The sequence below is a fragment of the Crinia signifera genome, unplaced genomic scaffold (assembly GCF_055691185.1).
Source record: "Crinia signifera unplaced genomic scaffold, ASM5569118v1 HAP2_SCAFFOLD_64, whole genome shotgun sequence".
Taxonomy (NCBI): domain Eukaryota; kingdom Metazoa; phylum Chordata; class Amphibia; order Anura; family Myobatrachidae; genus Crinia; species Crinia signifera.
In genome coordinates this window covers 544520-568292 of record NW_028142536.1, presented here as the reverse complement: position 1 = coordinate 568292, position 23773 = coordinate 544520, and positions in this window count along the sequence as shown.

The window sequence follows — 23773 nt, the reverse complement described above, 5'->3', positions numbered from 1 at the left end:
CCCAATAACCTGCTAACTCACCCCTGAAATACTTACTTATTCACACTATTTTGTTCATTTGACTTGTTTCTAATTTGAAATGCCCATTTTTGTGGGGCCAGAAAGGTGCGTCTTTAAAAGGCGATTTCTACGATACCCCACTTTTGCGCGTCGGACCGCGACTTTTTCCGGAAACGCCGAAAAACCGCAATTTTCAGGAGAAACGAGACGTACATCCTCCCCCTCTGCCGCCCACCCACCAAACTGACAGCCAGCCAGCAGACAAGCACAGAGAGTTCCGTGGGTCTGTCTGTGATGTCATAAAGGGCCTGCTGATCAATGGCCAGCTCTCTGATTGGCTGCTGTGTTTGATTGACAGATTGAATCTGGCAGCTGATTGGCTGTCTACCCTAAAGTGCATTACACACCCCTGATGGTACCACTGGCTAAGACTCCACCTCAGCTCATTGATTAATTATAAATTTAGAACAAATGATGGATGAAAGCAGGCAGGCCGGCCATTTTTTTCACGCTCATTGGACTTGTTTAATGCAATGCACCTGTGTATATTCACATGCATTCACTTCATGCTGTAACCACTGTGCATAAAAATTTGGAAACATGGCATACAGTGTATCATTTGCTGTCTAAGTCATGTTTCCCATGTTTTCCATTGCAAGATACAAGCCGGTTTGAGTGTTTGGGGCACATTTTAGCTAAAATCATCCTACGGGGCCTAACTGCTTATGCTAAAGCCTGCCTATTTTGAATGGCGTAGTGGTCACTGCAACCTCCAAAAAAATCAGGACTTACTACCCCAATAACCTGCTAACTCACCCCTGAAATACTTACTTATTCACACTATTTTGTTCATTTGACTTGTTTCTAATTTGAAATGCCCATTTTTGTGGGGCCAGAAAGGTGCGTCTTTAAAAGGCGATTTCTACGATACCCCACTTTTGCGCGTCGGACCGCGACTTTTTCCGGAAACGCCGAAAAACCGCAATTTTCAGGAGAAACGAGACGTACATCCTCCCCCTCTGCCGCCCACCCACCCAACTGACAGCCAGCCAGCAGACAAGCACAGAGAGTTCCGTGGGTCTGTCTGTGATGTCATAAAGGGCCTGCTGATCAATGGCCAGCTCTCTGATTGGCTGCTGTGTTTGATTGACAGATTGAATCTGGCAGCTGATTGGCTGTCTACCCTAAAGTGCATTACACACCCCTGATGGTACCACTGGCTAAGACTCCACCTCAGCTCATTGATTAATTATAAATTTAGAACAAATGATGGATGAAAGCAGGCAGGCCGGCCATTTTTTTCACGCTCATTGGACTTGTTTAATGCAATGCACCTGTGTATATTCACATGCATTCACTTCATGCTGTAACCACTGTGCATAAAAATTTGGAAACATGGCATACAGTGTATCATTTGCTGTCTAAGTCATGTTTCCCATATTTTCCATTGCAAGATACAAGCCGGTTTGAGTGTTTGGGGCACATTTTAGCTAAAATCATCCTACGGGGCCTAACTGCTTATGCTAAAGCCTGCCTATTTTGAATGGCGTAGTGGTCACTGCAACCTCCAAAAAAATCAGGACTTACTACCCCAATAACCTGCTAACTCACCCCTGAAATACTTACTTATTCACACTATTTTGTTCATTTGACTTGTTTCTAATTTGAAATGCCCATTTTTGTGGGGCCAGAAAGGTGCGTCTTTAAAAGGCGATTTCTACGATACCCCACTTTTGCGCGTCGGACCGCGACTTTTTCCGGAAACGCTGAAAAACCGCAATTTTCAGGAGAAACGAGACGTACATCCTCCCCCTCTGCCGCCCACCCACCCAACTGACAGCCAGCCAGCAGACAAGCACAGAGAGTTCCGTGGGTCTGTCTGTGATGTCATAAAGGGCCTGCTGATCAATGGCCAGCTCTCTGATTGGCTGCTGTGTTTGATTGACAGATTGAATCTGGCAGCTGATTGGCTGTCTACCCTAAAGTGCATTACACACCCCTGATGGTACCACTGGCTAAGACTCCACCTCAGCTCATTGATTAATTATAAATTTAGAACAAATGATGGATGAAAGCAGGCAGGCCGGCCATTTTTTTCACGCTCATTGGACTTGTTTAATGCAATGCACCTTTGTATATTCACATGCATTCGCTTCATGCTGTAACCACTGTGCATAAAAATTTGGAAACATGGCATACAGTGTATCATTTGCTGTCTAAGTCATGTTTCCCATATTTTCCATTGCAAGATACAAGCCGGTTTGAGTGTTTGGGGCACATTTTAGCTAAAATCATCCTACGGGGCCTAACTGCTTATGCTAAAGCCTGCCTATTTTGAATGGCGTAGTGGTCACTGCAACCTCCAAAAAAATCAGGACTTACTACCCCAATAACCTGCTAACTCACCCCTGAAATACTTACTTATTCACACTATTTTGTTCATTTGACTTGTTTCTAATTTGAAATGCCCATTTTTGTGGGGCCAGAAAGGTGCGTCTTTAAAAGGCGATTTCTACGATACCCCACTTTTGCGCGTCGGACCGCCACTTTTTCCGGAAACGCCGAAAAACCGCAATTTTCAGGAGAAACGAGACGTACATCCTCCCCCTCTGCCGCCCACCCACCCAACTGACAGCCAGCCAGCAGACAAGCACAGAGAGTTCCGTCGGTCTGTCTGTGATGTCATAAAGGGCCTGCTGATCAATGGCCAGCTCTCTGATTGGCTGCTGTGTTTGATTGACAGATTGAATCTGGCAGCTGATTGGCTGTCTACCCTAAAGTGCATTACACACCCCTGATGGTACCACTGGCTAAGACTCCACCTCAGCTCATTGATTAATTATAAATTTAGAACAAATGATGGATGAAAGCAGGCAGGTCGGCCATTTTTTTCACGCTCATTGGACTTGTTTAATGCAATGCACCTGTGTATATTCACATGCATTCACTTCATGCTGTAACCACTGTGCATAAAAATTTGGAAACATGGCATACAGTGTATCATTTGCTGTCTAAGTCATGTTTCCCATATTTTCCATTGCAAGATACAAGCCGGTTTGAGTGTTTGGGGCACATTTTAGCTAAAATCATCCTACGGGGCCTAACTGCTTATGCTAAAGCCTGCCTATTTTGAATGGCGTAGTGGTCACTGCAACCTCCAAAAAAATCAGGACTTACTACCCCAATAACCTGCTAACTCACCCCTGAAATACTTACTTATTCACACTATTTTGTTCATTTGACTTGTTTCTAATTTGAAATGCCCATTTTTGTGGGGCCAGAAAGGTGCGTCTTTAAAAGGCGATTTCTACGATACCCCACTATTGCGCGTCGGACCGCGACTTTTTCCGGAAACGCTGAAAAACCGCAATTTTCAGGAGAAACGAGACGTACATCCTCCCCCTCTGCCGCCCACCCACCCAACTGACAGCCAGCCAGCAGACAAGCACAGAGAGTTCCGTGGGTCTGTCTGTGATGTCATAAAGGGCCTGCTGATCAATGGCCAGCTCTCTGATTGGCTGCTGTGTTTGATTGACAGATTGAATCTGGCAGCTGATTGGCTGTCTACCCTAAAGTGCATTACACACCCCTGATGGTACCACTGGCTAAGACTCCACCTCAGCTCATTGATTAATTATAAATTTAGAACAAATGATGGATGAAAGCAGGCAGGCCGGCCATTTTTTTCACGCTCATTGGACTTGTTTAATGCAATGCACCTTTGTATATTCACATGCATTCGCTTCATGCTGTAACCACTGTGCATAAAAATTTGGAAACATGGCATACAGTGTATCATTTGCTGTCTAAGTCATGTTTCCCATATTTTCCATTGCAAGATACAAGCCGGTTTGAGTGTTTGGGGCACATTTTAGCTAAAATCATCCTACGGGGCCTAACTGCTTATGCCAAAGCCTGCCTATTTTGAATGGCGTAGTGGTCAATGCAATCTCCAAAAAAATCAGGACTTACTACCCCAATAACCTGCTAACTCACCCCTGAAATACTTACTTATTCACACTATTTTGTTCATTTGACTTGTTTCTAATTTGAAATGCCCATTTTTGTGAGGCCAGAAAGGTGCGTCTTTAAAAGGCGATTTCTACGATACCCCACTTTTGCGCGTCGGACCGCGACTTTTTCCGGAAACGCCGAAAAACCGCAATTTTCAGGAGAAACGAGACGTACATCCTCCCCCTCTGCCGCCCACCCACCCAACTGACAGCCAGCCAGCAGACAAGCACAGAGAGTTCCGTGGGTCTGTCTGTGATGTCATAAAGGGCCTGCTGATCAATGACCAGCTCTCTGATTGGCTGCTGTGTTTGATTGACAGATTGAATCTGGCAGCTGATTGGCTGTCTACCCTAAAGTGCATTACACACCCCTGATGGTACCACTGGCTAAGACTCCACCTCAGCTCATTGATTAATTATAAATTTAGAACAAATGATGGATGAAAGCAGGCAGGCCGGCCATTTTTTTCACGCTCATTGGACTTGTTTAATGCAATGCACCTTTGTATATTCACATGCATTCGCTTCATGCTGTAACCACTGTGCATAAAAATTTGGAAACATGGCATACAGTGTATCATTTGCTGTCTAAGTCATGTTTCCCATATTTTCCATTGCAAGATACAAGCCGGTTTGAGTGTTTGGGGCACATTTTAGCTAAAATCATCCTACGGGGCCTAACTGCTTATGCCAAAGCCTGCCTATTTTGAATGGCGTAGTGGTCAATGCAACCTCCAAAAAAATCAGGACTTACTACCCCAATAACCTGCTAACTCACCCCTGAAATACTTACTTATTCACACTATTTTGTTCATTTGACTTGTTTCTAATTTGAAATGCCCATTTTTGTGGGGCCAGAAAGGTGCGTCTTTAAAAGGCGATTTCTACGATACCCCACTTTTGCGCGTCGGACCGCGACTTTTTCCGGAAACGCCGAAAAACCACAATTTTCAGGAGAAACGAGACGTACATCCTCCCCCTCTGCCGCCCACCCACCCAACTGACAGCCAGCCAGCAGACAAGCACAGAGAGTTCCGTGGGTCTGTCTGTGATGTCATAAAGGGCCTGCTGATCAATGGCCAGCTCTCTGATTGGCTGCTGTGTTTGATTGACAGATTGAATCTGGCAGCTGATTGGCTGTCTACCCTAAAGTGCATTACACACCCCTGATGGTACCACTGGCTAAGACTCCACCTCAGCTCATTGATTAATTATAAATTTAGAACAAATGATGGATGAAAGCAGGCAGGCCGGCCATTTTTTTCACGCTCATTGGACTTGTTTAATGCAATGCACCTGTGTATATTCACATGCATTCACTTCATGCTGTAACCACTGTGCATAAAAATTTGGAAACATGGCATACAGTGTATCATTTGCTGTCTAAGTCATGTTTCCCATATTTTCCATTGCAAGATACAAGCCGGTTTGAGTGTTTGGGGCACATTTTAGCTAAAATCATCCTACGGGGCCTAAATGCTTATGCTAAAGCCTGCCTATTTTGAATGGCGTAGTGGTCACTGCAACCTCCAAAAAAATCAGGACTTACTACCCCAATAACCTGCTAACTCACCCCTGAAATACTTACTTATTCACACTATTTTGTTCATTTGACTTGTTTCTAATTTGAAATGCCCATTTTTGTGGGGCCAGAAAGGTGCGTCTTTAAAAGGCGATTTCTACGATACCCCACTTTTGCGCGTCGGACCGCGACTTTTTCCGGAAACGCTGAAAAACCGCAATTTTCAGGAGAAACGAGACGTACATCCTCCCCCTCTGCCGCCCACCCACCCAACTGACAGCCAGCCAGCAGACAAGCACAGAGAGTTCTGTGGGTCTGTCTGTGATGTCATAAAGGGCCTGCTGATCAATGGCCAGCTCTCTGATTGGCTGCTGTGTTTGATTGACAGATTGAATCTGGCAGCTGATTGGCTGTCTACCCTAAAGTGCATTACACACCCCTGATGGTACCACTGGCTAAGACTCCACCTCAGCTCATTAATTAATTATAAATTTAGAACAAATGATGGATGAAAGCAGGCAGGCCGGCCATTTTTTTCACGCTCATTGGACTTGTTTAATGCAATGCACCTTTGTATATTCACATGCATTCGCTTCATGCTGTAACCACTGTGCATAAAAATTTGGAAACATGGCATACAGTGTATCATTTGCTGTCTAAGTCATGTTTCCCATATTTTCCATTGCAAAATACAAGCCGGTTTGAGTGTTTGGGGCACATTTTAGCTAAAATCATCCTACGGGGCCTAACTGCTTATGCCAAAGCCTGCCTATTTTGAATGGCGTAGTGGTCAATGCAACCTCCAAAAAAATCAGGACTTACTACCCCAATAACCTGCTAACTCACCCCTGAAATACTTACTTATTCACACTATTTTGTTTATTTGACTTGTTTCTAATTTGAAATGCCCATTTTTGTGGGGCCAGAAAGGTGCGTCTTTAAAGGGCGATTTCTACGATACCCCACTTTTGCGCGTCGGACCGCGACTTTTTCTGGAAACGCCGAAAAACCGCAATTTTCAGGAGAAACGAGACGTACATCCTCCCCCTCTGCCGCCCACCCACCCAACTGACAGCCAGCCAGCAGACAAGCACAGAGAGTTCCGTGGGTCTGTCTGTGATGTCATAAAGGGCCTGCTGATCAATGGCCAGCTCTCTGATTGGCTGCTGTGTTTGATTGACAGATTGAATCTGGCAGCTGATTGGCTGTCTACCCTAAAGTGCATTACACACCCCTGATGGTACCACTGGCTAAGACTCCACCTCAGCTCATTGATTAATTATAAATTTAGAACAAATGATGGATGAAAGCAGGCAGGCCGGCCATTTTTTTCACGCTCATTGGACTTGTTTAATGCAATGCACCTGTGTATATTCACATGCATTCACTTCATGCTGTAACCACTGTGCATAAAAATTTGGAAACATGGCATACAGTGTATCATTTGCTGTCTAAGTCATGTTTCCCATATTTTCCATTGCAAGATACAAGCCGGTTTGAGTGTTTGGGGCACATTTTAGCTAAAATCATCCTACGGGGCCTAACTGCTTATGCTAAAGCCTGCCTATTTTAAATGGCGTAGTGGTCACTGCAACCTCCAAAAAAATCAGGACTTACTACCCCAATAACCTGCTAACTCACCCCTGAAATACTTACTTATTCACACTATTTTGTTCATTTGACTTGTTTCTAATTTGAAATGCCCATTTTTGTGGGGCCAGAAAGGTGCGTCTTTAAAAGGCGATTTCTACGATACCCCACTTTTGCGCGTCGGACCGCGACTTTTTCCGGAAACGCCGAAAAACCGCAATTGTCAGGAGAAACGAGACGTACATCCTCCCCCTCTGCCGCCCACCCACCCAACTGACAGCCAGCCAGCAGACAAGCACAGAGAGTTCCGTGGGTCTGTCTGTGATGTCATAAAGGGCCTGCTGATCAATGGCCAGCTCTCTGATTGGCTGCTGTGTTTGATTGACAGATTGAATCTGGCAGCTGATTGGCTGTCTACCCTAAAGTGCATTACACACCCCTGATGGTACCACTGGCTAAGACTCCACCTCAGCTCATTGATTAATTATAAATTTAGAACAAATGATGGATGAAAGCAGGCAGGCCGGCCATTTTTTTCACGCTCATTGGACTTGTTTAATGCAATGCACCTGTGTATATTCACATGCATTCACTTCATGCTGTAACCACTGTGCATAAAAATTTGGAAACATGGCATACAGTGTATCATTTGCTGTCTAAGTCATGTTTCCCATATTTTCCATTGCAAGATACAAGCCGGTTTGAGTGTTTGGGGCACATTTTAGCTAAAATCATCCTACGGGGCCTAACTGCTTATGCTAAAGCCTGCCTATTTTGAATGGCGTAGTGGTCACTGCAACCTCCAAAAAAATCAGGACTTACTACCCCAATAACCTGCTAACTCACCCCTGAAATACTTACTTATTCACACTATTTTGTTCATTTGACTTGTTTCTAATTTGAAATGCCCATTTTTGTGGGGCCAGAAAGGTGCGTCTTTAAAAGGCGATTTCTACGATACCCCACTTTTGCGCGTCGGACCGCGACTTTTTCCGGAAACGCTGAAAAACCGCAATTTTCAGGAGAAACGAGACGTACATCCTCCCCCTCTGCCGCCCACCCACCCAACTGACAGCCAGCCAGCAGACAAGCACAGAGAGTTCCGTGGGTCTGTCTGTGATGTCATAAAGGGCCTGCTGATCAATGGCCAGCTCTCTGATTGGCTGCTGTGTTTGATTGACAGATTGAATCTGGCAGCTGATTGGCTGTCTACCCTAAAGTGCATTACACACCCCTGATGGTACCACTGGCTAAGACTCCACCTCAGCTCATTGATTAATTATAAATTTAGAACAAATGATGGATGAAAGCAGGCAGGCCGGCCATTTTTTTCACGCTCATTGGACTTGTTTAATGCAATGCACCTTTGTATATTCACATGCATTCGCTTCATGCTGTAACCACTGTGCATAAAAATTTGGAAACATGGCATACAGTGTATCATTTGCTGTCTAAGTCATGTTTCCCATATTTTCCATTGCAAGATACAAGCCGGTTTGAGTGTTTGGGGCACATTTTAGCTAAAATCATCCTACGGGGCCTAACTGCTTATGCTAAAGCCTGCCTATTTTGAATGGCGTAGTGGTCACTGCAACCTCCAAAAAAATCAGGACTTACTACCCCAATAACCTGCTAACTCACCCCTGAAATACTTACTTATTCACACTATTTTGTTCATTTGACTTGTTTCTAATTTGAAATGCCCATTTTTGTGGGGCCAGAAAGGTGCGTCTTTAAAAGGCGATTTCTACGATACCCCACTTTTGCGCGTCGGACCGCCACTTTTTCCGGAAACGCCGAAAAACCGCAATTTTCAGGAGAAACGAGACGTACATCCTCCCCCTCTGCCGCCCACCCACCCAACTGACAGCCAGCCAGCAGACAAGCACAGAGAGTTCCGTCGGTCTGTCTGTGATGTCATAAAGGGCCTGCTGATCAATGGCCAGCTCTCTGATTGGCTGCTGTGTTTGATTGACAGATTGAATCTGGCAGCTGATTGGCTGTCTACCCTAAAGTGCATTACACACCCCTGATGGTACCACTGGCTAAGACTCCACCTCAGCTCATTGATTAATTATAAATTTAGAACAAATGATGGATGAAAGCAGGCAGGCCGGCCATTTTTTTCACGCTCATTGGACTTGTTTAATGCAATGCACCTGTGTATATTCACATGCATTCACTTCATGCTGTAACCACTGTGCATAAAAATTTGGAAACATGGCATACAGTGTATCATTTGCTGTCTAAGTCATGTTTCCCATATTTTCCATTGCAAGATACAAGCCGGTTTGAGTGTTTGGGGCACATTTTAGCTAAAATCATCCTACGGGGCCTAACTGCTTATGCTAAAGCCTGCCTATTTTGAATGGCGTAGTGGTCACTGCAACCTCCAAAAAAATCAGGACTTACTACCCCAATAACCTGCTAACTCACCCCTGAAATACTTACTTATTCACACTATTTTGTTCATTTGACTTGTTTCTAATTTGAAATGCCCATTTTTGTGGGGCCAGAAAGGTGCGTCTTTAAAAGGCGATTTCTACGATACCCCTCTATTGCGCGTCGGACCGCGACTTTTTCCGGAAACGCTGAAAAACCGCAATTTTCAGGAGAAACGAGACGTACATCCTCCCCCTCTGCCGCCCACCCACCCAACTGACAGCCAGCCAGCAGACAAGCACAGAGAGTTCCGTGGGTCTGTCTGTGATGTCATAAAGGGCCTGCTGATCAATGGCCAGCTCTCTGATTGGCTGCTGTGTTTGATTGACAGATTGAATCTGGCAGCTGATTGGCTGTCTACCCTAAAGTGCATTACACACCCCTGATGGTACCACTGGCTAAGACTCCACCTCAGCTCATTGATTAATTATAAATTTAGAACAAATGATGGATGAAAGCAGGCAGGCCGGCCATTTTTTTCACGCTCATTGGACTTGTTTAATGCAATGCACCTTTGTATATTCACATGCATTCGCTTCATGCTGTAACCACTGTGCATAAAAATTTGGAAACATGGCATACAGTGTATCATTTGCTGTCTAAGTCATGTTTCCCATATTTTCCATTGCAAGATACAAGCCGGTTTGAGTGTTTGGGGCACATTTTAGCTAAAATCATCCTACGGGGCCTAACTGCTTATGCCAAAGCCTGCCTATTTTGAATGGCGTAGTGGTCAATGCAACCTCCAAAAAAATCAGGACTTACTACCCCAATAACCTGCTAACTCACCCCTGAAATACTTACTTATTCACACTATTTTGTTCATTTGACTTGTTTCTAATTTGAAATGCCCATTTTTGTGAGGCCAGAAAGGTGCGTCTTTAAAAGGCGATTTCTACGATACCCCACTTTTGCGCGTCGGACCGCGACTTTTTCCGGAAACGCCGAAAAACCGCAATTTTCAGGAGAAACGAGACGTACATCCTCCCCCTCTGCCGCCCACCCACCCAACTGACAGCCAGCCAGCAGACAAGCACAGAGAGTTCCGTGGGTCTGTCTGTGATGTCATAAAGGGCCTGCTGATCAATGATCAGCTCTCTGATTGGCTGCTGTGTTTGATTGACAGATTGAATCTGGCAGCTGATTGGCTGTCTACCCTAAAGTGCATTACACACCCCTGATGGTACCACTGGCTAAGACTCCACCTCAGCTCATTGATTAATTATAAATTTAGAACAAATGATGGATGAAAGCAGGCAGGCCGGCCATTTTTTTCACGCTCATTGGACTTGTTTAATGCAATGCACCTTTGTATATTCACATGCATTCGCTTCATGCTGTAACCACTGTGCATAAAAATTTGGAAACATGGCATACAGTGTATCATTTGCTGTCTAAGTCATGTTTCCCATATTTTCCATTGCAAGATACAAGCCGGTTTGAGTGTTTGGGGCACATTTTAGCTAAAATCATCCTACGGGGCCTAACTGCTTATGCCAAAGCCTGCCTATTTTGAATGGCGTAGTGGTCACTGCAACCTCCAAAAAAATCAGGACTTACTACCCCAATAACCTGCTAACTCACCCCTGAAATACTTACTTATTCACACTATTTTGTTCATTTGACTTGTTTCTAATTTGAAATGCCCATTTTTGTGGGGCCAGAAAGGTGCGTCTTTAAAAGGCGATTTCTACGATACCCCACTTTTGCGCGTCGGACCACGACTTTTTCCGGAAACGCTGAAAAACCGCAATTTTCAGGAGAAACGAGACGTACATCCTCCCCCTCTGCCGCCCACCCACCCAACTGACAGCCAGCCAGCAGACAAGCACAGAGAGTTCCGTGGGTCTGTCTGTGATGTCATAAAGGGCCTGCTGATCAATGGCCAGCTCTCTGATTGGCTGCTGTGTTTGATTGACAGATTGAATCTGGCAGCTGATTGGCTGTCTACCCTAAAGTGCATTACACACCCCTGATGGTACCACTGGCTAAGACTCCACCTCAGCTCATTGATTAATTATAAATTTAGAACAAATGATGGATGAAAGCAGGCAGGCCGGCCATTTTTTTCACGCTCATTGGACTTGTTTAATGCAATGCACCTGTGTATATTCACATGCATTCACTTCATGCTGTAACCACTGTGCATAAAAATTTGGAAACATGGCATACAGTGTATCATTTGCTGTCTAAGTCATGTTTCCCATATTTTCCATTGCAAGATACAAGCCGGTTTGAGTGTTTGGGGCACATTTTAGCTAAAATCATCCTACGGGGCCTAAATGCTTATGCTAAAGCCTGCCTATTTTGAATGGCGTAGTGGTCACTGCAACCTCCAAAAAAATCAGGACTTACTACCCCAATAACCTGCTAACTCACCCCTGAAATACTTACTTATTCACACTATTTTGTTCATTTGACTTGTTTCTAATTTGAAATGCCCATTTTTGTGGGGCCAGAAAGGTGCGTCTTTAAAAGGCGATTTCTACGATACCCCACTTTTGCGCGTCGGACCGCGACTTTTTCCGGAAACGCTGAAAAACCGCAATTTTCAGGAGAAACGAGACGTACATCCTCCCCCTCTGCCGCCCACCCACCCAACTGACAGCCAGCCAGCAGACAAGCACAGAGAGTTCCGTGGGTCTGTCTGTGATGTCATAAAGGGCCTGCTGATCAATGGCCAGCTCTCTGATTGGCTGCTGTGTTTGATTGACAGATTGAATCTGGCAGCTGATTGGCTGTCTACCCTAAAGTGCATTACACACCCCTGATGGTACCACTGGCTAAGACTCCACCTCAGCTCATTGATTAATTATAAATTTAGAACAAATGATGGATGAAAGCAGGCAGGCCGGCCATTTTTTTCACGCTCATTGGACTTGTTTAATGCAATGCACCTGTGTATATTCACATGCATTCACTTCATGCTGTAACCACTGTGCATAAACATTTGGAAACATGGCATACAGTGTATCATTTGCTGTCTAAGTCATGTTTCCCATATTTTCCATTGCAAGATACAAGCCGGTTTGAGTGTTTGGGGCACATTTTAGCTAAAATCATCCTACGGGGCCTAAATGCTTATGCTAAAGCCTGCCTATTTTGAATGGCGTAGTGGTCACTGCAACCTCCAAAAAAATCAGGACTTACTACCCCAATAACCTGCTAACTCACCCCTGAAATACTTACTTATTCACACTATTTTGTTCATTTGACTTGTTTCTAATTTGAAATGCCCATTTTTGTGGGGCCAGAAAGGTGCGTCTTTAAAAGGCGATTTCTACGATACCCCACTTTTGCGCGTCGGACCGCGACTTTTTCCGGAAACGCTGAAAAACCGCAATTTTCAGGAGAAACGAGACGTACATCCTCCCCCTCTGCCGCCCACCCACCCAACTGACAGCCAGCCAGCAGACAAGCACAGAGAGTTCTGTGGGTCTGTCTGTGATGTCATAAAGGGCCTGCTGATCAATGGCCAGCTCTCTGATTGGCTGCTGTGTTTGATTGACAGATTGAATCTGGCAGCTGATTGGCTGTCTACCCTAAAGTGCATTACACACCCCTGATGGTACCACTGGCTAAGACTCCACCTCAGCTCATTGATTAATTATAAATTTAGAACAAATGATGGATGAAAGCAGGCAGGCCGGCCATTTTTTTCACGCTCATTGGACTTGTTTAATGCAATGCACCTTTGTATATTCACATGCATTCGCTTCATGCTGTAACCACTGTGCATAAAAATTTGGAAACATGGCATACAGTGTATCATTTGCTGTCTAAGTCATGTTTCCCATATTTTCCATTGCAAAATACAAGCCGGTTTGAGTGTTTGGGGCACATTTTAGCTAAAATCATCCTACGGGGCCTAACTGCTTATGCCAAAGCCTGCCTATTTTGAATGGCGTAGTGGTCAATGCAACCTCCAAAAAAATCAGGACTTACTACCCCAATAACCTGCTAACTCACCCCTGAAATACTTACTTATTCACACTATTTTGTTCATTTGACTTGTTTCTAATTTGAAATGCCCATTTTTGTGGGGCCAGAAAGGTGCGTCTTTAAAGGGCGATTTCTACGATACCCCACTTTTGCGCGTCGGACCGCGACTTTTTCTGGAAACGCCGAAAAACCGCAATTTTCAGGAGAAACGAGACGTACATCCTCCCCCTCTGCCGCCCACCCACCCAACTGACAGCCAGCCAGCAGACAAGCACAGAGAGTTCCGTGGGTCTGTCTGTGATGTCATAAAGGGCCTGCTGATCAATGGCCAGCTCTCTGATTGGCTGCTGTGTTTGATTGACAGATTGAATCTGGCAGCTGATTGGCTGTCTACCCTAAAGTGCATTACACACCCCTGATGGTACCACTGGCTAAGACTCCACCTCAGCTCATTGATTAATTATAAATTTAGAACAAATGATGGATGAAAGCAGGCAGGCCGGCCATTTTTTTCACGCTCATTGGACTTGTTTAATGCAATGCACCTGTGTATATTCACATGCATTCACTTCATGCTGTAACCACTGTGCATAAAAATTTGGAAACATGGCATACAGTGTATCATTTGCTGTCTAAGTCATGTTTCCCATATTTTCCATTGCAAGATACAAGCCGGTTTGAGTGTTTGGGGCACATTTTAGCTAAAATCATCCTACGGGGCCTAAATGCTTATGCTACAGCCTGCCTATTTTGAATGGCGTAGTGGTCACTGCAACCTCCAAAAAAATCAGGACTTACTACCCCAATAACCTGCTAACTCACCCCTGAAATACTTACTTATTCACACTATTTTGTTCATTTGACTTGTTTCTAATTTGAAATGCCCATTTTTGTGGGGCCAGAAAGGTGCGTCTTTAAAAGGCGATTTCTACGATACCCCACTTTTGCGCGTCGGACCGCGACTTTTTCCGGAAACGCTGAAAAACCGCAATTTTCAGGAGAAACGAGACGTACATCCTCCCCCTCTGCCGCCCACCCACCCAACTGACAGCCAGCCAGCAGACAAGCACAGAGAGTTCCGTGGGTCTGTCTGTGATGTCATAAAGGGCCTGCTGATCAATGGCCAGCTCTCTGATTGGCTGCTGTGTTTGATTGACAGATTGAATCTGGCAGCTGATTGGCTGTCTACCCTAAAGTGCATTACACACCCCTGATGGTACCACTGGCTAAGACTCCACCTCAGCTCATTGATTAATTATAAATTTAGAACAAATGATGGATGAAAGCAGGCAGGCCGGCCATTTTTTTCACGCTCATTGGACTTGTTTAATGCAATGCACCTTTGTATATTCACATGCATTCGCTTCATGCTGTAACCACTGTGCATAAAAATTTGGAAACATGGCATACAGTGTATCATTTGCTGTCTAAGTCATGTTTCCCATATTTTCCATTGCAAGATACAAGCCGGTTTGAGTGTTTGGGGCACATTTTAGCTAAAATCATCCTACGGGGCCTAACTGCTTATGCCAAAGCCTGCCTATTTTGAATGGCGTAGTGGTCAATGCAACCTCCAAAAAAATCAGGACTTACTACCTTAATAACCTGCTAACTCACCCCTGAAATATTTACTTATTCACACTATTTTGTTCATTTGACTTGTTTCTAATTTGAAATGCCCATTTTTGTGGGGCCAGAAAGGTGCGTCTTTAAAAGGCGATTTCTACGATACCCCACTTTTGCGCGTCGGACCGCGACTTTTTCCGGAAACGCCGAAAAACCGCAATTTTCAGGAGAAACGAGACGTACATCCTCCCCCTCTGCCGCCCACCCACCCAACTGACAGCCAGCCAGCAGACAAGCACAGAGAGTTCCGTGGGTCTGTCTGTGATGTCATAAAGGGCCTGCTGATCAATGGCCAGCTCTCTGATTGGCTGCTGTGTTTGATTGACAGATTGAATCTGGCAGCTGATTGGCTGTCTACCCTAAAGTGCATTACACACCCCTGATGGTACCACTGGCTAAGACTCCACCTCAGCTCATTGATTAATTATAAATTTAGAACAAATGATGGATGAAAGCAGGCAGGCCGGCCATTTTTTTCACGCTCATTGGACTTGTTTAATGCAATGCACCTTTGTATATTCACATGCATTCGCTTCATGCTGTAACCACTGTGCATAAAAATTTGGAAACATGGCATACAGTGTATCATTTGCTGTCTAAGTCATGTTTCCCATATTTTCCATTGCAAGATACAAGCCGGTTTGAGTGTTTGGGGCACATTTTAGCTAAAATCATCCTACGGGGCCTAACTGCTTATGCCAAAGCCTGCCTATTTTAATGGCGTAGTGGTCAATGCAACCTCCAAAAAAATCAGGACTTACTACCCCAATAACCTGCTAACTCACCCCTGAAATACTTACTTATTCACACTATTTTGTTCATTTGACTTGTTTCTAATTTGAAATGCCCATTTTTGTGGGGCCAGAAAGGTGCATCTTTAAAAGGCGATTTCTACGATACCCCACTTTTGCGCGTCGGACCGCGACTTTTTCCGGAAACGCCGAAAAACCGCAATTTTCAGGAGAAACGAGACGTACATCCTCCCCCTCTGCCGCCCACCCACCCAACTGACAGCCAGCCAGCAGACAAGCACAGAGAGTTCCGTGGGTCTGTCTGTGATGTCATAAAGGGCCTGCTGATCAATGGCCAGCTCTCTGATTGGCTGCTGTGTTTGATTGACAGATTGAATCTGGCAGCTGATTGGCTGTCTACCCTAAAGTGCATTACACACCCCTGATGGTACCACTGGCTAAGACTCCACCTCAGCTCATTGATTAATTATAAATTTAGAACAAATGATGGATGAAAGCAGGCAGGCCGGCCATTTTTTTCACGCTCATTGGACTTGTTTAATGCAATGCACCTTTGTATATTCACATGCATTCGCTTCATGCTGTAACCACTGTGCATAAAAATTTGGAAACATGGCATACAGTGTATCATTTGCTGTCTAAGTCATGTTTCCCATATTTTCCATTGCAAGATACAAGCCGGTTTGAGTGTTTGGGGCACATTTTAGCTAAAATCATCCTACGGGGCCTAAATGCTTATGCTAAAGCCTGCCTATTTTGAATGGCGTAGTGGTCACTGCAACCTCCAAAAAAATCAGGACTTACTACCCCAATAACCTGCTAACTCACCCCTGAAATACTTACTTATTCACACTATTTTGTTCATTTGACTTGTTTCTAATTTGAAATGCCCATTTTTGTGGGGCCAGAAAGGTGCGTCTTTAAAAGGCGATTTCTAAGATACCCCACTTTTGCGCGTCGGACCGCGACTTTTTCCGGAAATGCCGAAAAACCGCAATTTTCAGGAGAAACGAGACGTACATCCTCCCCCTCTGCCGCCCACCCACCCAACTGACAGCCAGCCAGCAGACAAGCACAGAGAGTTCCGTGGGTCTGTCTGTGATGTCATAAAGGGCCTGCTGATCAATGGCCAGCTCTCTGATTGGCTGCTGTGTTTGATTGACAGATTGAATCTGGCAGCTGATTGGCTGTCTACCCTAAAGTGCATTACACACCCCTGATGGTACCACTGGCTAAGACTCCACCTCAGCTCATTGATTAATTATAAATTTAGAACAAATGATGGATGAAAGCAGGCAGGCCGGCCATTTTTTTCACGCTCATTGGACTTGTTTAATGCAATGCACCTTTGTATATTCACATGCATTCGCTTCATGCTGTAACCACTGTGCATAAAAATTTGGAAACATGGCATACAGTGTATCATTTGCTGTCTAAGTCATGTTTCCCATATTTTCCATTGCAAGATACAAGCCGGTTTGAGTGTTTGGGGCACATTTTAGCTAAAATCATCCTACGGGGCCTAACTGCTTATGCTAAAGCCTGCCTATTTTGAATGGCGTAGTGGTCACTGCAACCTCCAAAAAAATCAGGACTTACTACCCCAATAACCTGCTAACTCACCCCTGAAATACTTACTTATTCACACTATTTTGTTCATTTGACTTGTTTCTAATTTGAAATGCCCATTTTTGTGGGGCCAGAAAGGTGTGTCTTTAAAAGGCGATTTCTACGATACCCCACTTTTGCGCGTCGGACCGCGACTTTTTCCGGAAACGCAGAAAAACCGCAATTTTCAGGAGAAACGAGACGTACATCCACCCCCTCTGCCGCCCACCCACCCAACTGACAGCCAGCCAGCAGACAAGCACAGAGAGTTCCGAGGGTCTGTCTGTGATGTCATAAAGGGCCTGCTGATCAATGGCCAGCTCTCTGATTGGCTGCTGTGTTTGATTGACAGATTGAATCTGGCAGCTGATTGGCTGTCTACCCTAAAGTGCATTACACACCCCTGATGGTACCACTGGCTAAGACTCCACCTCAGCTCATTGATTAATTATAAATTTAGAACAAATGATGGATGAAAGCAGGCAGGCCGGCCATTTTTTTCACGCTCATTGGACTTGTTTAATGCAATGCACCTGTGTATATTCACATGCATTCACTTCATGCTGTAACCACTGTGCATAAAAATTTGGAAACATGGCATACAGTGTATCATTTGCTGTCTAAGTCATGTTTCCCATATTTTCCATTGCAAGATACAAGCCGGTTTGAGTGTTTGGGGCACATTTTAGCTAAAATCATCCTACGGGGCCTAAATGCTTATGCTAAAGCCTGCCTATTTTGAATGGCGTAGTGGTCACTGCAACCTCCAAAAAAATCAGGACTTACTACCCCAATAACCTGCTAACTCACCCCTGAAATACTTACTTATTCACACTATTTTGTTCATTTGACTTGTTTCTAATTTGAAATGCCCATTTTTGTGGGGCCAGAAAGGTGCGTCTTTAAAAGGCGATTTCTACGATACCCCACTTTTGCGCGTCGGACCGCGACTTTTTCCGGAAACGCTGAAAAACCGCAATTTTCAGGAGAAACGAGACGTACATCCTCCCCCTCTGCCGCCCACCCACCCAACTGACAGCCAGCCAGCAGACAAGCACAGAGAGTTCCGTGGGTCTGTCTGTGATGTCATAAAGGGCCTGCTGATCAATGGCCAGCTCTCTGATTGGCTGCTGTGTTTGATTGACAGATTGAATCTGGCAGCTGATTGGCTGTCTACCCTAAAGTGCATTACACACCCCTGATGGTACCACTGGCTAAGACTCCACCTCAGCTCATTGATTAATTATAAATTTAGAACAAATGATGGATGAAAGCAGGCAGGCCGGCCATTTTTTTCACGCTCATTGGACTTGTTTAATGCAATGCACCTTTGTATATTCACATGCATTCGCTTCATGCTGTAACCACTGTGCATAAAAATTTGGAAACATGGCATACAGTGTATCATTTGCTGTCTAAGTCATGTTTCCCATATTTTCCATTGCAAGATACAAGCCGGTTTGAGTGTTTGGGGCACATTTTAGCTAAAATCATCCTACGGGGCCTAACTGCTTATGCCAAAGCCTGCCTATTTTGAATGGCGTAGTGGTCACTGCAACCTCCAAAAAAATCAGGACTTACTACCCCAATAACCTGCTAACTCACCCCTGAAATACTTACTTATTCACACTATTTTGTTCATTTGACTTGTTTCTAATTTGAAATGCCCATTTTTGTGGGGCCAGAAAGGTGCGTCTTTAAAAGGCGATTTCTACGATACCCCACTTTTGCGCGTCGGACCGCGACTTTTTCCGGAAACGCCGAAAAACCGCAATTTTCAGGAGAAACGAGACGTACATCCTCCCCCTCTGCCGCCCACCCACCCAACTGACAGCCAGCCAGCAGACAAGCACAGAGAGTTCCGTGGGTCTGTCTGTGATGTCATAAAGGGCCTGCTGATCAATGGCCAGCTCTCTGATTGGCTGCTGTGTTTGATTGACAGATTGAATCTGGCAGCTGATTGGCTGTCTACCCTAAAGTGCATTACACACCCCTGATGGTACCACTGGCTAAGACTCCACCTCAGCTCATTGATTAATTATAAATTTAGAACAAATGATGGATGAAAGCAGGCAGGCCGGCCATTTTTTTCACGCTCATTGGACTTGTTTAATGCAATGCACCTTTGTATATTCACATGCATTCGCTTCATGCTGTAACCACTGTGCATAAAAATTTGGAAACATGGCATACAGTGTATCATTTGCTGTCTAAGTCATGTTTCCCATATTTTCCATTGCAAGATACAAGCCGGTTTGAGTGTTTGGGGCACATTTTAGCTAAAATCATCCTACGGGGCCTAACTGCTTATGCCAAAGCCTGCCTATTTTGAATGGCGTAGTGGTCACTGCAACCTCCAAAAAAATCAGGACTTACTACCCCAATAACCTGCTAACTCACCCCTGAAATACTTACTTATTCACACTATTTTGTTCATTTGACTTGTTTCTAATTTGAAATGCCCATTTTTGTGGGGCCAGAAAGGTGCGTCTTTAAAAGGCGATTTCTACGATACCCCACTTTTGCGCGTCGGACCGCGACTTTTTCCGGAAACGCCGAAAAACCGCAATTTTCAGGAGAAACGAGACGTACATCCTCCCCCTCTGCCGCCCACCCACCAAACTGACAGCCAGCCAGCAGACAAGCACAGAGAGTTCCGTGGGTCTGTCTGTGATGTCATAAAGGGCCTGCTGATCAATGGCCAGCTCTCTGATTGGCTGCTGTGTTTGATTGACAGATTGAATCTGGCAGCTGATTGGCTGTCTACCCTAAAGTGCATTACACACCCCTGATGGTACCACTGGCTAAGACTCCACCTCAGCTCATTGATTAATTATAATATTAGAACAAATGATGGATGAAAGCAGGCAGGCCGGCCATTTTTTTCACGCTCATTGGACTTGTTTAATGCAATGCACCTTTGTATATTCACATGCATTCGCTTCATGCTGTAACCACTGTGCATAAAAATTTGGAAACATGGCATACAGTGTATCATTTGCTGTCTAAGTCATGTTTCCCATATTTTCCATTGCAAGATACAAGCCGGTTTGAGTGTTTGGGGCACATTTTAGCTAAAATCATCCTACGGGGCCTAACTGCTTATGCTAAAGCCTGCCTATTTTGAATGGCGTAGTGGTCACTGCAACCTCCAAAAAAATCAGGACTTACTACCCCAATAACCTGCTAACTCACCCCTGAAATACTTACTTATTCACACTATTTTGTTCATTTGACTAGTTTCTAATTTGAAATGCCCATTTTTGTGGGGCCAGAAAGGTGCGTCTTTAAAAGGCGATTTCTACGATACCCCACTTTTGCGCGTCGGACCGCGACTTTTTCCGGAAACGCCAAAAACCGCAATTTTCAGGAGAAACGAGACGTACATCCACCCCCTCTGCCGCCCACCCACCCAACTGACAGCCAGCCAGCAGACAAGCACAGAGAGTTCCGTGGGTCTGTCTGTGATGTCATAAAGGGCCTGCTGATCAATGGCCAGCTCTCTGATTGGCTGCTGTGTTTGATTGACAGATTGAATCTGGCAGCTGATTGGCTGTCTACCCTAAAGTGCATTACACACCCCTGATGGTACCACTGGCTAAGACTCCACCTCAGCTCATTGATTAATTATAAATTTAGAACAAATGATGGATGAAAGCAGGCAGGCCGGCCATTTTTTTCACGCTCATTGGACTTGTTTAATGCAATGCACCTGTGTATATTCACATGCATTCACTTCATGCTGTAACCACTGTGCATAAAAATTTGGAAACATGGCATACAGTGTATCATTTGCTGTCTAAGTCATGTTTCCCATATTTTCCATTGCAAGATACAAGCCGGTTTGAGTGTTTGGGGCACATTTTAGCTAAAATCATCCTACGGGGCCTAAATGCTTATGCTAAAGCCTGCCTATTTTGAATGGCGTAGTGGTCACTGCAACCTCCAAAAAAATCAGGACTTACTACCCCAATAACCTGCTAACTCACCCCTGAAATACTTACTTATTCACACTATTTTGTTCATTTGACTTGTTTCTAATTTGAAATGCCCATTTTTGTGGGGCCAGAAAGGTGCGTCTTTAAAAGGCGATTTCTACGATACCCCACTTTTGCGCGTCGGACCGCGACTTTTTCCGGAAACGCCGAAAAACCGCAATTTTCAGGAGAAACGAGACGTACATCCTCCCCCTCTGCCGCCCACCCACCCAACTGACAGCCAGCCAGCAGACAAGCACAGAGAGTTCCGTGGGTCTGTCTGTGATGTCATAAAGGGCCTGCTGATCAATGGCCAGCTCTCTGATTGGCTGCTGTGTTTGATTGACAGATTGAATCTGGCAGCTGATTGGCTGTCTACCCTAAAGTGCATTACACACCCCTGATGGTACCACTGGCTAAGACTCCACCTCAGCTCATTGATTAATTATAAATTTAGAACAAATGATGGATGAAAGCAGGCAGGCCGGCCATTTTTTTCACGCTCATTGGACTTGTTTAATGCAATGCACCTTTGTATATTCACATGCATTCGCTTCATGCTGTAACCACTGTGCATAAAAATTTGGAAACATGGCATACAGTGTATCATTTGCTGTCTAAGTCATGTTTCCCATATTTTCCATTGCAAGATACAAGCCGGTTTGAGTGTTTGGGGCACATTTTAGCTAAAATCATCCTACGGGGCCTAACTGCTTATGCTAAAGCCTGCCTATTTTGAATGGCGTAGTGGTCACTGCAACCTCCAAAAAAATCAGGACTTACTACCCCAATAACCTGCTAACTCACCCCTGAAATACTTACTTATTCACACTATTTTGTTCATTTGACTTGTTTCTAATTTGAAATGCCCATTTTTGTGGGGCCAGAAAGGTGCGTCTTTAAAAGGCGATTTCTACGATACCCCACTTTTGCGCGTCGGACCGCGACTTTTTCCGGAAACGCCGAAAAACCGCAATTTTCAGGAGAAACGAGACGTACATCCTCCCCCTCTGCCGCCCACCCACCCAACTGACAGCCAGCCAGCAGACAAGCACAGAGAGTTCCGTGGGTCTGTCTGTGATGTCATAAAGGGCCTGCTGATCAATGGCCAGCTCTCTGATTGGCTGCTGTGTTTGATTGACAGATTGAATCTGGCAGCTGATTGGCTGTCTACCCTAAAGTGCATTACACACCCCTGATGGTACCACTGGCTAAGACTCCACCTCAGCTCATTGATTAATTATAAATTTAGAACAAATGATGGATGAAAGCAGGCAGGCCGGCCATTTTTTTCACGCTCATTGGACTTGTTTAATGCAATGCACCTGTGTATATTCACATGCATTCACTTCATGCTGTAACCACTGTGCATAAAAATTTGGAAACATGGCATACAGTGTATCATTTGCTGTCTAAGTCATGTTTCCCATATTTTCCATTGCAAGATACAAGCCGGTTTGAGTGTTTGGGGCACATTTTAGCTAAAATCATCCTACGGGGCCTAAATGCTTATGCTAAAGCCTGCCTATTTTGAATGGCGTAGTGGTCACTGCAACCTCCAAAAAAATCAGGACTTACTACCCCAATAACCTGCTAACTCACCCCTGAAATACTTACTTATTCACACTATTTTGTTCATTTGACTTGTTTCTAATTTGAAATGCCCATTTTTGTGGGGCCAGAAAGGTGCGTCTTTAAAAAGCGATTTCTACGATACCCCACTTTTGCGCGTCGGACCGCGACTTTTTCCGGAAACGCTGAAAAACCGCAATTTTCAGGAGAAACGAGATGTACATCCTCCCCCTCTGCCGCCCACCCACCCAACTGACAGCCAGCAGACAAGCACAGAGAGTTCCGTGGGTCTGTCTGTGATGTCATAAAGGGCCTGCTGATCAATGGCCAGCTCTCTGATTGGCTGCTGTGTTTGATTGACAGATTGAATCTGGCAGCTGATTGGCTGTCTACCCTAAAGTCCATTACACACCCCTGATGGTACCACTGGCTAAGACTCCACCTCAGCTCATTGATTAATTATAAATTTAGAACAAATGATGGATGAAAGCAGGCAGGCCGGCCATTTTTTTCACGCTCATTGGACTTGTTTAATGCAATGCACCTTTGTATATTCACATGCATTCGCTTCATGCTGTAACCACTGTGCATAAAAATTTGGAAACATGGCATACAGTGTATCATTTGCTGTCTAAGTCATGTTTCCCATATTTTCCATTGCAAGATACAAGCCGGTTTGAGTGTTTGGGGCACATTTTAGCTAAAATCATCCTACGGGGCCTAACTGCT